This window comes from Cydia pomonella, chromosome 5 (assembly GCF_033807575.1).
Source record: "Cydia pomonella isolate Wapato2018A chromosome 5, ilCydPomo1, whole genome shotgun sequence".
In the NCBI taxonomy this organism is placed as follows: domain Eukaryota; kingdom Metazoa; phylum Arthropoda; class Insecta; order Lepidoptera; family Tortricidae; genus Cydia; species Cydia pomonella.
Window position 1 is genome coordinate 22,685,709 of NC_084707.1, and position 16,288 is coordinate 22,701,996.

At 38.0% G+C, this 16,288-nt stretch overlaps 1 protein-coding gene across 2 annotated transcripts in view; it reads right to left on the reverse strand.

The window, feature by feature from the left end:
* The window catches only part of LOC133518109 (leucine-rich repeat neuronal protein 1-like), a 361,984-nt gene that overhangs the window by 285,764 nt on the left and 59,932 nt on the right, over nucleotides 1-16,288 (reverse strand). The window contains exon 2 of one of the 2 annotated variants that reach the window (XM_061851694.1): nucleotides 11,320-11,387. The exons of the other annotated variant lie outside the window; for it this stretch is intronic. The gene's annotated coding sequence lies outside the window, so the exon portion shown is untranslated. The remainder of the gene's footprint in view (nucleotides 1-11,319; nucleotides 11,388-16,288) is intronic. 2 annotated transcript variants of the gene reach the window in all.

The following is a 16,288-nucleotide window of genomic DNA, read 5'->3' on the forward strand; positions in this document are numbered from 1 at the left end:
AATTTTATTGTATGGAAAGTTTCATAGTAAACTGCCGCGGCACGCCCGGTGACGTTGATCAGTCAGTCAAGTGCAGATGGTGCAACTGGCACTTAATGTCAAAAATATTTGCGTCATACTACTACTAGTACACGACATTATTATTTGACTTTTACCTAATATAAACCGGGAACTAGCTTTGTTAAGGAGCAGTATCAATTTTTCTAACTTAACATCAATTTCAAAGTCCCATTTCTCCTTAACAACCGTTCAAGGCGCTAAATTGTCATTAGCTGCGCGCGCACCGTGTAAAAGCGTCTGCGCTGGACAAGACAGTAATCACTGACTGTCAAAAGGTCGTATCATTATACAAACCCCATAATACTATACGACCTTGTGAAGTTTAAAAAGCGGCAATAAAAGTAACAGACAATACGTAATCGCTGATTGTCAAAAAGTCGTATCTTTATACAAGCCTCATAACAACATACGACCTATTGACGTATACGCGGCGGCAGTAAAAAGATGATAAATTACGTAGTGTCAAAAGGCGCTTACGCTTCTTTTTAGTGTTTTTTAATGCTTTTATAATGTGTAGTTACTAGTGACACTAGTGAACGTGGGATTTGAGTTTATTGTGTAAACGACCGTTTAGAGGGACAATGGGTTTACGATAGACAATTACGCGTTAGTATTTTATATGAACAATATGATGACGCCATCATTTAATACAAATAAATATGTACCTATACACGTGAACGAAATAGTAGTTTATGTGACTGATACATAATAAAAAATACAAGTGTTTTAATGCGTAACGGCCCGATTCGAAGAATGATTAAGACACGTTTAAGATCTTGGAATGATCTTTAAACGATCGATAAGTAGCTAAATGACATGTCAAAATTTTTTTTTTTTTTTTTTTTTTTCCATAAATGGCTTTTACTCCTCGCTAATTTAGCAAGGTGGATTCTGCCCATGTCAAAATTGACGTTTATTTCGATTCCGATGTGATCCCAATAAGATCTATCTACGATATTTCTAACGTCAAAGTGACATTGGTTGCCCGAATCCAGCTGCTTCTGTCAATTATACGACGTACAAACGATATCTAAATGAGAACTTATTGTTATCGTATCTCATTTTTTGAATCGGGCTGTAATTATGTACAGTTACATACAATGCTTTATTTACAGGCATATTATAAGTTATCTATGGTGTGTTCAGTTCAGGAACCGTATGTTGCGACCACCATTGCGGTATTTGATCAGATATCTAGTAAAATATCGTTTCAATTGATACTAGAACCGAGGTAATATTTTTTTTCAGAGATGTTCGAAATTTAAATGTTTTTTTTTTCAAGAGCCTATAAAGTGTCCCACTGCTGGGCAAAGGCCTCCCTCCTAGACTTCCAATCTTCTCGATGGACTGCAGCATCCGTCCAGTCGTTGATAAATGCGTCCAGGTCGTCCCGCCACCTCCTCTTAGGCCGACCATGCCGGCGATTACGTTGTTGTTGAATGTTATTATTACTTACTTACTTACTCCGTTGGCTCAGCGACCCAAAATGAGACTTGGCCTCCGACACAAGACAGCGCCACTTTTCTCGGTCCTGTGCGACCTCTCGCCAATTGTCGACTCGAAGCTCGCGCAGATCCGCCTCCACCATGTCGCTCCAGCGATATCTAGGGCGTCCGATAGGACGTCCTCCTGCTAGGCGACCCAGGTACGCTCTTTTTACGTTCCGATCTTCGTCCACATATTACATACCACATATTATATTACATACTCGTAATATCCGGATTTTATAATAAATTAAACTCTGCAATAGCGACAGGTTCAGTAGATCGTCCAAGCAATAAATATGTAAATACACAGATCGACCTAGCTCCCAACTAAGCAAGTTTGTACTATGGATACTAGGCGACAAGTCGTCAGGTAGTAACACTAAAATATACAAACAGGATACAAAAATTAATCACTTAAAAGTCCTAAAACTCAATCTTAAAGAGCTTTTAAATTTCACTTACAGACCAATTCGAACGTATCAGCATGACATCTAAATGATCTCATTCAGTTATCGTGCATTTCGCTCTACTTGTCCGTAAATGTATTGGTGCGACCGAGACACACGATATCTAATTGACATGATTCTGACATCAGTGTACGTTCGAATTGACCTGATAATCCCGACATCGCAGTTTTGAATTCGATACTTCGACAATTAAACGACGGATTAATTTACAGTTTGTTTCCAATCAAAATATAATTATCGCAACTTTGATTGGGGGCCAAATAGAGTAAAAGCTTTTCACGATTTTTCGCTTGTTTCATCTATGTGCAATTAATTAACTTTCAGATTACTCTATGTAATAAAAATATACGTTCACGATCCCTCAAAAACTACCCTTTTCGGAGAATTCTAATTATGTATTTTGATTAGGCTATAATAATTCTAAAGATTTTAAAACCACCTTTTTTGTAATCCGTTAAAAAGGAAATTTACATCAGCATTTGATTATGTAAATTCATTAGTAGGATCATGTGGTATACAGTGGATCACTTTTGTGGCGATACGGTAGTCTGTAAATATATGAGCCATATTTTTGACAAGCGATATCTGACCATAACTTGTGTTCCATAATTAAATAAATAAATAATATTTTTTTATCTCTATCTGTAGTTAGCAACAATAGCAAAAATAAAAGGCAATATCTCATGCAGCTAACGAGAAAATCAGGATCCGGAATGGATAAGCAAAAATAATTAATAAGCGGCATAAGCTAGCAATAAGTTACAACGATTAATCAGATATGCAATTAGTAGGCTAAGCCGACGTGTTCTTGGCGCAAAATGGAAGTTCTTACTAACACTTATCAATCTCCCAATATAAGTAGATCCTCACCTATTTAATACCTATACGTACACGCAGTTCACGCTAAACTGGATCTTACGCGATAGGAATACGGTCGTGCCTAATCTATTAATTTATCATACCGGCAAAACAAATGAACGCATGCAATAAGCGTTCTAATTTCGAATCTCTAGGAATATCGTTCGATTTTCGAATTGGACGTGGCCGTTGTCGGTGATACTGGCCACATGGCTTCGTTTAGCGAGCTATTTGCGAATTATGACTCAAAGCGGTGTTCGAATTTTACCCGAGAGCCACGGAACCAAATGTATGGCAGTCGGTGTCAGCGTCAAATGTGTGTTTCGTGGCCAAGGAGTTAGATTTCGATTTTAATGATCGAATAAACTCAAATTGGCTCGGGTAGCTCTGAGCTGGCATTGCAATCCTAGCTGGCGACTATTTCACTGAAAATTGACACATCACTCTGACAATATCCTGCATATTTGTGGGTCGGTAAGTAACGACGGTACACAGCGTCAATATATAATTGTTGGACCAGCAATGCATGGTAAATTGCCAAAAATTGCCAAAAATTGGTAAAACAGGGCCATGGCTGTGAGGATACTACTGGGAACTTCGCCACGTGCCGCGGTCCGCGTCGTACGTTGGTTATTTTTGTTTTCAGTCATATTTTCACGCAAAGAACCTTGGGAGGTGTGTTCCTTGGGAGAAATAGGATTTGCTAACCTTGTGTTACTACGCCGGCTGGGTGCGCTCGTCTATTAGACCAAGATCTCTAGAACTGTGTCGTATGCATAATTATTAGACCGCAGTTTGATTTCTGATTCTTGTAGCGGTGCCTGGCAATATCGGGTTTCTTTAAGCCTAGGATGGCTGGATCCTCATCTTGTTCTATATTTAATATATCGTGCTCGGCCGGTAGTTCCCTATTTACTGGTCTCTGTAGCACATTAGTTAAGCCTATAGGTATTAAAGGTATTGTCTCATTATACCAACCCAATTATTCATAAAAGCCATCTGATGAGATTAGGAAATTGGAAAACAGATCTGATTCAACGAAACGAAAATGTCGCAAGCCCATTATTTGGAAGAAAGTCTTTGTAACTGATACCGAAAGGGTTGAAACAAAGGGCCCGATTAATCGGGGCCATAATTTCCTCCCAATGATGGATGGCTGCCGATCCCAGCTAACTGGCTTGGTTAATGATGCGGAGTTTAACTCATGGGCAGCCAAAAGCTGCTATGCGGGCGAGGTGTTCAAAATGATTTTGGCAGATCTTTATTGTTAAAGGTGCATTCACACCGCAGGTAACTTTTGAGGAGCAACCATGGAGCAATACTGTGCACCACGCGGTAATATTAGGTAACTTACCTAGTGTATGTATGGGTATGTTACCGTGATGCAGTGTTGCTCTACTAAAATTAACTGCGGTGTGGATCGAGCGCTTAAGAGAAGCGCGTGAAGGCAATTTTGAACGTCTCGTCCCACCTACTTCTGCTGCTTTACAGTTAAGGTACCTTTCGGATTCAGACTACAACATCATTACTGCTGCAGTATTGCAGCGCGACATTACTACCGACTGCATTGCTGTATCCATTTTGATATTTGTGGCAGTAATGCCGTCGGCAGTAAAGTCGCGCTGCAAAACCGCTGCTCGCTGTATTACTGCAAGAAATGTCAAAAAAGTAATTTTGATTAAGAAGCTATTCAATTTGAATTACCTGTAAATATTTAAATCGATTTTTGACATTTGCTTGGTAAAGACTTGACACGTATGCATAGTAAAGATTAAGAATCATTTCGTATAACAAGTGAATCGTGGCATGTTTAAAGATAAGACGCCAGGTGGACAAGAAAGTGAGAACGAATACGTGCTTCGGATTTACGTATCTATAAAACGTTTGATGTGCGTTGTCACTCTTGATTTGTCAATGTCATTGTCATAGACTTTATGAATTTATTTGTCACTCTTGAGTTGTCAGTGTCACACACTTTATTTGTTGTATAGGTACATAGAAAAGTGAAGTGGTGTTAAAATGTCTTAAGGTGACGTTCGGATGTCAACTGCAGCTACATTAATTTTGCGGCTATGCTGCTTCAGCTGTACCTATCTGTTAATTTCTGTTACATTTGCTACTGTATGCATGTAGCCTTCGGCCCGCCGTTTCTCTGGTCTAAGACACTTTTACTATTGGGTCGTGTTTAAGTTCCAACTTCCCTCTCAGGTGATGCTTTGGGTCTTCGGCCCTACGCGGAGCTCGACCTTCGACCTTCGCTAGGCTAAGGCAGTCGACTTGGTAGAACGCTTGGAAGAGCTGCACTCTCGCAGCTCGGCCTTCAGCCTCGCTTTAAATTACAATAAGGTGTTATGGCGAATCAACGTCAGTGCGTATCTGAGCAGCATTTGTTTCACTCGTGTAGTTCCGATATCCAACGGTGGCGACGATCTACCCGCGTGTTCAAAAAAAGTGACTAGTGGCGGACATGAATTTGTCTCAGATCGGGATCTTGACGAAATTTGATCACAGCACACAATCGTGGAAAGTGTACAGCGCGTATACAACAGTGGTCCATAGCTAATGGCTTCGATAAACAAAGGGACGCAATGTTATTCATTTTATCAAGGAAATTGACAGATACGGCACCACAAGAGTAATAAAGCTGCAGTTGGTATCCGAACATCACCTTTACTTTACTTTGTGAAAACACAAAATTCATTATTGATTAACAATTTCTTTTTCTTATTTTTCACTGTCCTTTTTCATAAAATTACCTCTTACATATTTATTCATAGGTATGCAACTGGACCTTGAGGGTTAAAATACAAGCAAATGGTTGTAGAAATAAGGAAGATTAACGCGAATTCAGAATCATACATAGTTTTAAAAGAAAAGTTATCATTGCTATAAATTACAGAAATACAAAGAAAACCTCGTTTTAATAATAGATAGCTCTAGAATAAGAAGAGCTAAAATAACGGAACTTTTTAGCACAGTTTCAATTTTATTATACCTTGTTGTTGTTGCGATGTATTTATTTATAGATGCAAAGTTAAGAAAACTGCTTATACTTAAAAAGCATTTAAAGAGGTTTCAAAATTTCAATTATAGAGGCCTTTTGATCTCAAGGCATCGGGACCGGACCTTTGGTTGCAATTATTGATTTATCCAGGTCCCAATTAACTAGGTTTCACTGTAGATTATACGTGACTAGAAGTCACGACAATTTCGGAATCGATATCGATAAATCTCAGTACAATACAGTTAAATTATTACTAGTACAAGTTCACAATCGAAAACCGTTTCAGACTTGCAATATAAATCCATCCTAGATATAAATCCAGGTTAGTGATGCAAAATATACTATTCTTACGAATACGAATATGACCTTTATTTACTATAGGTAGTAATACAAGTTTATACACATTGATATTTTCAAACAAACACATTTAATACGAATGTGTTCCAAATAGGTAATTCAAATCAGTTATAGAAGTAGTTTTCTATTAAAATATAAAACATTTATATCAGTACTTAATCATTTACGCCCTAAATAAAGTTTATACTCAAAATAGTCTTCCAAAATACCATACGAATATTGAATACTCTGTATGCGAATATTCGTATTCATTGCATCACTAATCCTGGCACCTCAAGGTTTTCTTACAATATAATTCTGGAATATTCGAACGAAATCGCATCAACAACTAACAATCTCTGGTGGTTTGCCGAACCATCAGCTAAGAAAGGATGCAAACACTGAAAATGTTGCCAGCAATGATTGTTGTTACTTCTCTCATTCACCGCGAACCCGCTCTCCGAATATTTACGAATAATCCAGGCACCTCGAAATTTTCTTAGAATTGAATTCTGGAAGATTCGACCAAAATCGCATCAACAACTCGCAATCTCTCTGTTTACCGAAGCCATCAGCTAACAAAGGGTGCAAACACTGAAAATGTTGCCAGCAATAATTGCGACGCGATGATTCGATTATTCAATTTGACGTTTCGCAATCAGCGGGCACAAACGAGCAAACAAGCGTAATCAAACATGCCTGAATCGATTATCAACCCGATTCCATCGCTATAACTGGACTGAATTAAATTTCATTTGGCTGCCGGAATGAAAATGAGTTTCATGTTCTGATTCGATTTTCGAATTGTTGTAATAGTTCGGATTTTACTTGTTAAACGGGATTTGGGAGTTTGGCGATGGTCGAATTTGTGATGATTTTTATCCGCATGTCAATTTTGCGTTGCATACGTACATAGGCTTTAAATGCATCTCTGTACCTCTTTAATATATAAGCAATATAAGCTATTATACTTCCTATCCAAATCCAAGACAACAAATATAATTTACTAGTAGCAAGTTCGTTTGATTATTAAATATCAGTGTGATTGTAGGATGGTAGCTATACGACATATGAGTGACAATTCTAATGTATATTTAAAAATATCCATACGAAATTGCAGCTTTCTGGCACCGACGATTACTGAGAAAAGCCGCGGGTGGACCGAAGAAAAGACGGACAGATAGACAGACAGACAAACCCCACATTCCTCCTACGTACCACCATTGTCCAACTTATATTCGCTGTATTGTGTACATAACACAAACTGCACGCAAGCTCTATGTTGTACTTATGTTGGATGTTAACTTATTAGTTGCCGATCTATTGATTAGCAACAAATTGGCCGTAAATTTCTGTAACAAACGATCAACCCATACCCCCTTCAAGCTAAAATTTTAATCAAAAAGTACTTATAAAGTGCATTGTCCGAATCCCTATCATTTTAACCCAAAATGGCATAGATTCGAACTGATTTACCGGTTCATTTGGCCTCTTTCGATAGTGGGCAAAGCTATTGACAAAATGACGTAAATTTACAGTAGTTTAATAGCGCTTTTGGCCTTTTTCGATGGTTATCCAACAACTAGGGTATCGGCCCAATTCCGATCCGCACAATCAAGCTGGTGTAGCAGTTTTCAACTTTTTTTGCCCGACACGGCTGCGATTTAAGCAAAACAACTGTTCAAGCCAATGGGCGCTTCAGTAAAACTGAAATACGGTTTCGATTAAATGGAAATAAAGGATTTTCTAATGAGAAATTGTCTCAGTCCATGCTGGTTTTGAGTAAGCAGCCTAGTTTTGTGTGATTCATAACTACCGACTGAACTTATTGACTACTAGCTACCTAATGAATATTAATGTGGAATTAGATATAAACACACATCGTGTCACGCGAGGTGTGTAAACTAATTTTTGACATTTATTATCCATAATCAAGTCTGCTACTTGGTATCCTTCTTATGTCTTTAGTCCTGTTTATAAAGTGCAAACTCTTAAAAATCTACGCAACTAATTTGGTAGTGGCAGATATATAAATAAAATAAATAAATATCGGACATTTTTACACTAACTGTCTAAGCCCCACAGTAAGCTTAAGAAGGCTTGTGTTGTGGGTACTCAGACAACGATAAATAATTATAATATATAAATACTTAAGTAAACACCCATGACTCGGGGGCAAATATCCGTGCTTATCACACGAATAAGTGCCCTTACGAACACACGAATAAATATAATGCGCAACCATTACCTTTAAAACCAATGGTTGCTTACACCAGCATTGTTAATTCATTTGTCTAGCCAACACCTTAAGAGTACTATAGTGCCGAAATAAATACACTAAACTCTAAAATTAGACCGCTATCCTTACGAGAGTCATAGATCGGCAACATTTTATGGGAACATAGAATATTTTAAGTGCATTAAAACTGGAAGACGGGTCGGACCCGGGGGACTAGATTACTATCGCTGTCTCTGGCTTGTCTTTATGTATGAGAGATTACTCTGGCTGGCTGCTTAATGGGTTTTGAGGAAGGTTAATCAGCCCTGAACGCGTGGGGGCGAGATGCGGATTTTGGGGTGCAATTAGTTCTATAAGACTGGGTTGTATAGAGAAGTTGAATAGTTTGTATGTAATATTAACAATGTACGTAAACGGTCAATATTACGCTGAATAAGTAAAAAACAAATGGTCATTGTCTGTTAAGTTGAAAACTTCTAGACTCCTCTGAGGTGACTTTGCACCGAATTTTTAGTGAACAAAGTGTGGATTACTCAGCGTTATATTACCAAGGCTAGGCTAGGGACAATTGTCCCACGACACGTGTCACCAGCGGCGTCGGGTGAAGTGACGCGACGTCAGCGGACTTCGCTTGACATGTCGGGCGACATCATTATGTAAGGCGTGCAATATCGCTCGACATATCGAGAAAAGTCCGGCGACGTCGTGTCCCTATACCTGGCTAGCGGGGGCTTTAATGTAAATCGTGAAATTGCCACAGTTTTACTGTAGAGTGTAGAGTTAGCCTTATCCGATTCTACTAACTACTACAGAGGGCGCTTTGGAGAAATAATCCCAAGTGATCGGTTATAAAAGGGTATTCAATTGGGGTTGACCGGTCAATTTTAATTTTTAATTTCAATTCCTCATTCAATTCCAAAGTAAGGTATTTTACAGATGGCGCCAACAGAGGTTTCACCTGTCATTCCGAAGTGTCAAATTCTTGTTTTATTTTTAGCATTTCTTGACCTGGATGCTAGCCTTGAGCCAAATCCCATAGAACAAAACTAGAAACAGCGCAGACTCACATGCTGGCACTCTCTATAAATACCTTTCATAGTTGCCAACCCCATTCTATCATAATTTTGGGGACGGTGACAACACGGATAGCTACTCATATTCTAAAGCCATATTTTATATAGGGATATCGAAATCGCTTCGTCCGGCGTATGGGATTTCGGTCCAGCGGCAAACGCGTGAGTATCCAGCTTAATAAGTATATACGTACGTTGTTCAAACCCGCGCTTCGCAGGAAGTTGCTCATGATTCTCGTGAACGAATTAACGCGAGCCCTAATGGGATAATATCACGGATTACTCAATTTAAACCTTATTGGATACGGGATACGTTAATTGTACACTTTGTCTTGAACATTGGTTTATTCTGGGTAGTTCCGCTGCAGATTACTCATATAAAATGTCTACCATGACTACGAAAGCGTAGGAAATGCGGTACGAATTCAATTTGAGTTGGAACTCAATTACAAAGTTCCTATATCAAAGCATGTTTTTTTGTCCGAATACAGAGTAGGTACTAATCGCAAAACAGTTTTATGGAGTGAGTGAATTAAGCGCATGAGATCAAGCTAAAAAATAAAAATAAACCTTGAAGAAACTTTTTAATCCATCTTGCAGTTGGCAGTTCAAGTTGCTTTCAAAATCTAATTAAAACATGATTTTAGTGTTGTATACGTGACTTCAACTCTAGTCCGATACCTATCCAAAATGTCCAAATGTTAATGATTTATTTTGAATTACTGTTAGTCAAATTAACCACATATGTCACTCAAACTATAGACAAAACTCGAAATTTCCTACAGTTTTAAATTTCAAAAAGAAATTTAAAATTCTCCATGCGCACGCACTAATTGCCGGCTTTGCGTAAAACTTTAAACAGATCCGAAGCGAAAACCGAACTTTCGCGATTCAACTTCGGTATCAAATTGGCAACGTCACTTTTACACAAGTACACACAAGATTCAACCCTAAAACTTTATGAATAAGGATTGTTGATGATGTAAACGTAGCTATGTAAAGCGGGACCCTTGTTTTGACAACTCATTATCGGTATGGGCCTAAATGGACAGGTCGCGGCGAGCGAATTCAGCGCGCAGTTTGTTTGCCGAAGATATTTTGGCGTTTGTATGGCTGATTGCGAGCAGGTTTGGTATGTAAAATGGATTGATTGGGAAGTATTCGGGCCGATTTATTTATGGGCTGCAATGGAATCGGTAATAGGGATTTGGTAATGTTGGTGCGTTCGGGAGGGGAAAAAAATGATGCAGCCAAAGGAGGTGTCCAAGAAAGTAAGCTAATGGATCTGGATATTGCAGAGAACGTTGAATGAGGGCAGAGCAGTAAGGAATATTATAGTAGCATCGAACGCATCTGATGATGGAGGCAGGAAATAGCCATAGGAACTGTAATGAAACAACGCAACTTTATTGTGTTTGGGGTTTTTAGAATTGTCTCGATGAGTTTTTTTTTATACTACGTTGGTGGCAAACAAGCATACGGCCCGCCTGATGGTAAGCAGTATCCGTAGCCCATGAACGCCTGCAACTCCAGAGGAGTTACATGCGCGTTGCCGACCCTAACCCCCTCCCGCCCGTAGAGTATTAGTTGCCTGTGGAAAAAAAGTACAGTCAGCGATAAAGACTTGTACTAAAAATGATTTTTTTGCCAAAAACTTATTAATTAAAAATTAATGGATACGAAATAAGACGTTATAGTGTTATTATTTTAGTATTAACTAGGTAGACAAGGTAGTAGGGTTAATCTTTCAGTTCAGCCCCGTCTTTGTAGATGAGTAACTTTAAAACTTCCTTACCTCAATATAACATATCACAGGCAGGGGGTATGTCCTTTAGAGTTCTTGTATTTTTGTGAGGAACGTACCTGTAACAAAAAATAAACACCAATTATTTTCTAAAAAGCAGAAATAAATCTAAAATTAAACACACTTTATAAAACTACTGAAAAAAGCCTCCCCGCGCAACTCCCGGTGCAAAAGTGCCCATCACACTCGTTGCGTTACCGCGTTGAATTGCAACGGATAGCTGCACCGGGAATAACCCGGAGCGCGTGAACTAGATTAATTGAAATATATAACATATCTCAAACGTACCTTCCGATTCCCTTAATTTTTTTTCCTGAATAAAATAACAATTAAAAATTAAAAGTATGGTTCCACATTCTTACACAACTCTACGCAGCCCTATAGTAAAAATTATGCAGCCAACAATTTTCCCTACTAGTTACGTAATAGTACATACTATAGAGGCCGGGAAACGAAGGGTTGCAGGGCAAGTAGATATGGATAGGTATACGCGGCTGGCAACCCCGTTTCTCGCCGAAATTTGTATAGTACTTTTCTCAAACTTGCAATGAAATGATGATTGTTTTATGTCCTAATGTGATAGGTTATTCAGTGCGTGGGGTTTTGAAGCGGAACAAAAATGTGATTATTTTGGCGTTACGACGCCAGCCATTACGCTTTTTTTTCGTGATTTTTACTATTACTTAATTTAGGATTATTAAAAGGGGAACGAAAATTTGATTATTTTTGCGCAAAACGAAGATTTGATTCGTTCCCCTTTTCATAACCCTGAAATAATAATAAACCAACACAAAAAAGAAAAAAAATACCAAAAAGCATAATGGCAGAATTTTGCTTATAGGTTTAATTTTTATGGTTGAATCACGGCCAAGACGAGTCATAACTTGATGTTTAAAAACAAATGAAGGTAGCCTTACAGGCCTAGGTGTGTAAGGTTGCATGAAATTTCTTTACATACATATCATGTCAACATTTCGTTGCAAGTTTGAGAAAATTTCAGTTAAACTACTGTTTGTGACCTGTACATTTAACCACAGCTCCAAATACTAACTATGAAATACCAATAAACTCAAAACTTTTTTTGAAATTTGATTAAATTCAACTGAACGTAATAAAAAATGTGTCATTGAAAACCATCATTTAAAAGTCAATTCTACCAGCTAATATAAGGAAACAACTCAAAATTTGCATCTGATTACTTTGCCCCACATGTGCATAAAATGCAACTTTCTCATTAACTTTTGAACAATCAAGAGGGCCTTTACCAGTTGGAGTGGTGAAAATAAATTTATACGAGTCGTAAAGCACTTTATTTAGTTCAGCGCATTTCCACGACGGAATCATATTGTCATTTGCGTACCGTTCAATCCACATTTCAGGGCCACGGGGCAAGGAAGTAGTAGAGACGAACTTGCATCATAATATCGCATCGAGGAAAGAAGAGATAACATAACGTAACGGAGAGAACAATCATGAATGAAAATAGGTACAGATATTTCCTTACAATGTAGCTAGGTTAACCTACATTTCCTTGATATACGAGAATTGCCAAAAACTGACAGTAGGTAATTGCTTCTCTATGTTATTGTTTTTAGAAAAATGTAGCCTATGTGAAGACCAAAAACTGGTCGGGATAGCTGAAAACGCTGGATGAAGGCAGCCAATGCTCGGTTGTAAACGATGTACTTCCGAGGATGGCTTTTATATTTATTTTTCATAGCTAATAAGCAGCCTTAAGCTTTCCTACCACAGATAAGCTGCACTTGTACAAGTGATACATAGATTTATTTTACACTTTAGCCGATTTCTATGTAAACATGCAAAAGGATCAATGACCCAAAAGTTAAGCGTCTTAAAATCAAACCAGATCGCGGCGAAGCCTAAATGCTGTGCTTCAAGACTTTTTTATGATATAGGATCGTCGCCCATGGACACCTGCAACGCCAGAAGTACTTGCGACTTCGCGTAGCCAGCCGTTTCTTCAAGAACCTGCGACTGTCTAGACCGATCTCTTTGTATGGCCGAAACGAAAGAACAAAGCAAATGAGCACATCTCGCTCTTCATACGAGGCAAAAGGCCACGTTGCATTAGAAAGGATTGAGATTAGATCTAACGCAATAGTCTAGTCTTATATCTCAATGAACGTCACTTAAGGCCGAAATGTCTTCTCCCTCATATTCTATCCTTCTCTGTCACTCTCGTCTCTGGATAATGGATGTAAAGCGCTCGACGCAGGCGGACGACCTTATTGCACTGTTATTACGTCATGCTTGACCTGCCGGATACAAATTACATACATACAAATTATACAAGTCGTTCATAAACGGAATAGAATGAACTTGAACGTGTTCAAGAATAGTTCATATTATAACTTCAAGGTTAAAGGTTGAAGACTTAATATATTTACATACTATTTAAAATGAATCAGGCGCATACGCAGTATAAATGTCCACAAATAGCAGTAAAGACTTAAAGTACTCGTAATTTCTACCAGTCAACAACACCTATCGGGCCAGATATAATGGAGCGGAAAAGACTCGTGTAACTAACACTCGTTTTGAGTAAGATAGAATAAGAAAATAATAATAATACTGTGTTTTAATATCAAATTGGAGCATTACTCGTTATATAGTAATACAATTTACAGTACATACCTATGGTGCTACTTTATCGCACTAGTGCGAAAATTAGCATATTACGTTACTGTGTCGAACATTTAAAGGGCCATATGTACTGTAAAACGTTGTACAATACATGTGCGAATAGGTAATTCGCAACTCGTGTCGATTTAAAACACTCCCTTCGGTCGTGTTTTAATTTATCGCCACTCGTTTCAAATTATTTTACCGCACTAGTGCGATAATTAGCATATATATATATAGCGTCGAATATTTAAAGCGCCATATGTACTGTAAAATGTCGTACATTACACGTGCAAATAGGTAGTTCGTAACTCGCTTCAATTTAAAACTCTCCCTTTGGTCGAATTTGAATTTACCTCCACTCGTTGCGAATTTACTACTTAACCATTGTCATTCACGTCTCCATGTTATATATACATTATCACGTGTCAATGTCTCTCTCCTATCGAAATAGATATTTCCTCATAACGGTATCAGTCATGAATGGAACGTATAATTAACATTGATTTGTTGATAGTAAATCGGCACGTGTGACATATATTACAAGTTAATGGAATATGGGAATTGGGTCTTTGATCTACTAACATGAGTAATATAACGTAGTTAAAGTAAATATATATCGCTTTCGGACATAGTTATCAGATACTGATGTTATGTAACGTCAATATTTAAATAACGAAATTATGATATCTAGCGAATTTTCTTGCGTTTAAATCTGTATAAACTTTGAACTCCATTTACACCCCTTTAGGAATTGAATTTTGAATATTTTTTATGATACATGAGGCAAAGGAATAGACGGATCGCCTGATGGTAAGCGATTACCATCGCCCATGGACACTGCAATGTTTAGCAAGCGTAGGAAGAGTACCTACAGTATAATATTATTAATAAAGCAGTGTTAAGGTGGATTCAGACTACATTACTGCCGACTGTATATTGCTGTTGAAAACGTCAAAAATTCGGGCAGCAACATTGATTTTGACATTTGCAGCAGTAATACAGTCCGTGGTCATAGTCATTTATTTTATAAAGCCAATTTACAAGTCAACATTAATTATTAAAATCAAATTACAATATGTCACGGTAAAATGACATAGAATAAAATTAAAAATTTCAATGAATACATAAAAAAATAGTCAGGTCACAAATTCATTGAAATGATAATAATATCTAACAATAGTAATGGAGAAATAATAAAACATTAAAATAATTCTTTTTTTTTAATACTGCGTCGGTGGCAAACAAGCATACGGCCCGCCTGATGGTAAGCAGTCTCCGTAGCCTATGTACGCCTGCAACTCTAGAGGAGTTACATGCGCGTTGCCGACCCTAAACCCCCACCCCCCTCGTTGAGCTCTGGTAACCTTATTCACCGGCAGGAACACAACACTATGAGTAGGGTCTAGTACAGTGTATTCATATACAATTATTAACTGGTGCGTAAAAGGACTTACTGCTCTTATACATTAAAAATTCATTATAATTTATAGAAACAGTTAGCTACGTCAGCTCATATTCAAGTGCGCGTGCACCGTGATATGAGCTGACAAACCAAAAGCTTAGGTATAGCTTTAAGGAACTACGGGACGCCAGTCCCGCCTGAACCTTTGTACGATAAACTTGTTTATTTAATATACGGAGTTAATATAAAGAAGTGATTATTATTACATTCCAATAGGTCACCCAGACGCTATATAATAGAAGTACCGACATACTTCTAAAAAATATAAAACGGGCGCTCAATAAGCCAGTGTTTTAGACGCCATTTTAAGTTATGCAGACTTGTAGCCTCAGTGACAAAGCTTGGCAACCTGTTGTAGACCGTGGGGCCCCTCACGTGTGTTAGCGTGGACGACTTCAGTTTAAGTAATAACTCTGAAACGTAATAGCTTAAAGAGAATAGTACACTATAGAGGCAGGGAAACGAAGGGTTGCAGGCCAAGTAGATATAGACGGCCGAGCATAGCGAGTTATATGAGCTATATTGACTAGGGATACGCAGCCGGCAACCCCATTTCTCGCCGAGATTTGTAGTGGTTTTCTCAAACTTGCAATGAAATAATAATCAAAATATGATGATGATGATTATTATTAATGTTTCATGTCCTAATGTGATAGGTTGTTCAGTGCGTGGAGCATTGAAGGGGAACAAAAATTTGGTTATCTTTATAGGACTGTATCTCCTATACACCGTGCGTCGTAGCGCAAAAATAAACAAATTTTCCACCAAAACCAACCAAAAATATTGCTCATAGGTTTTTTATGGTAGAATGCCAAGACGTGTTTAAATTTGACGTTTAAAAACAAAAGAAGG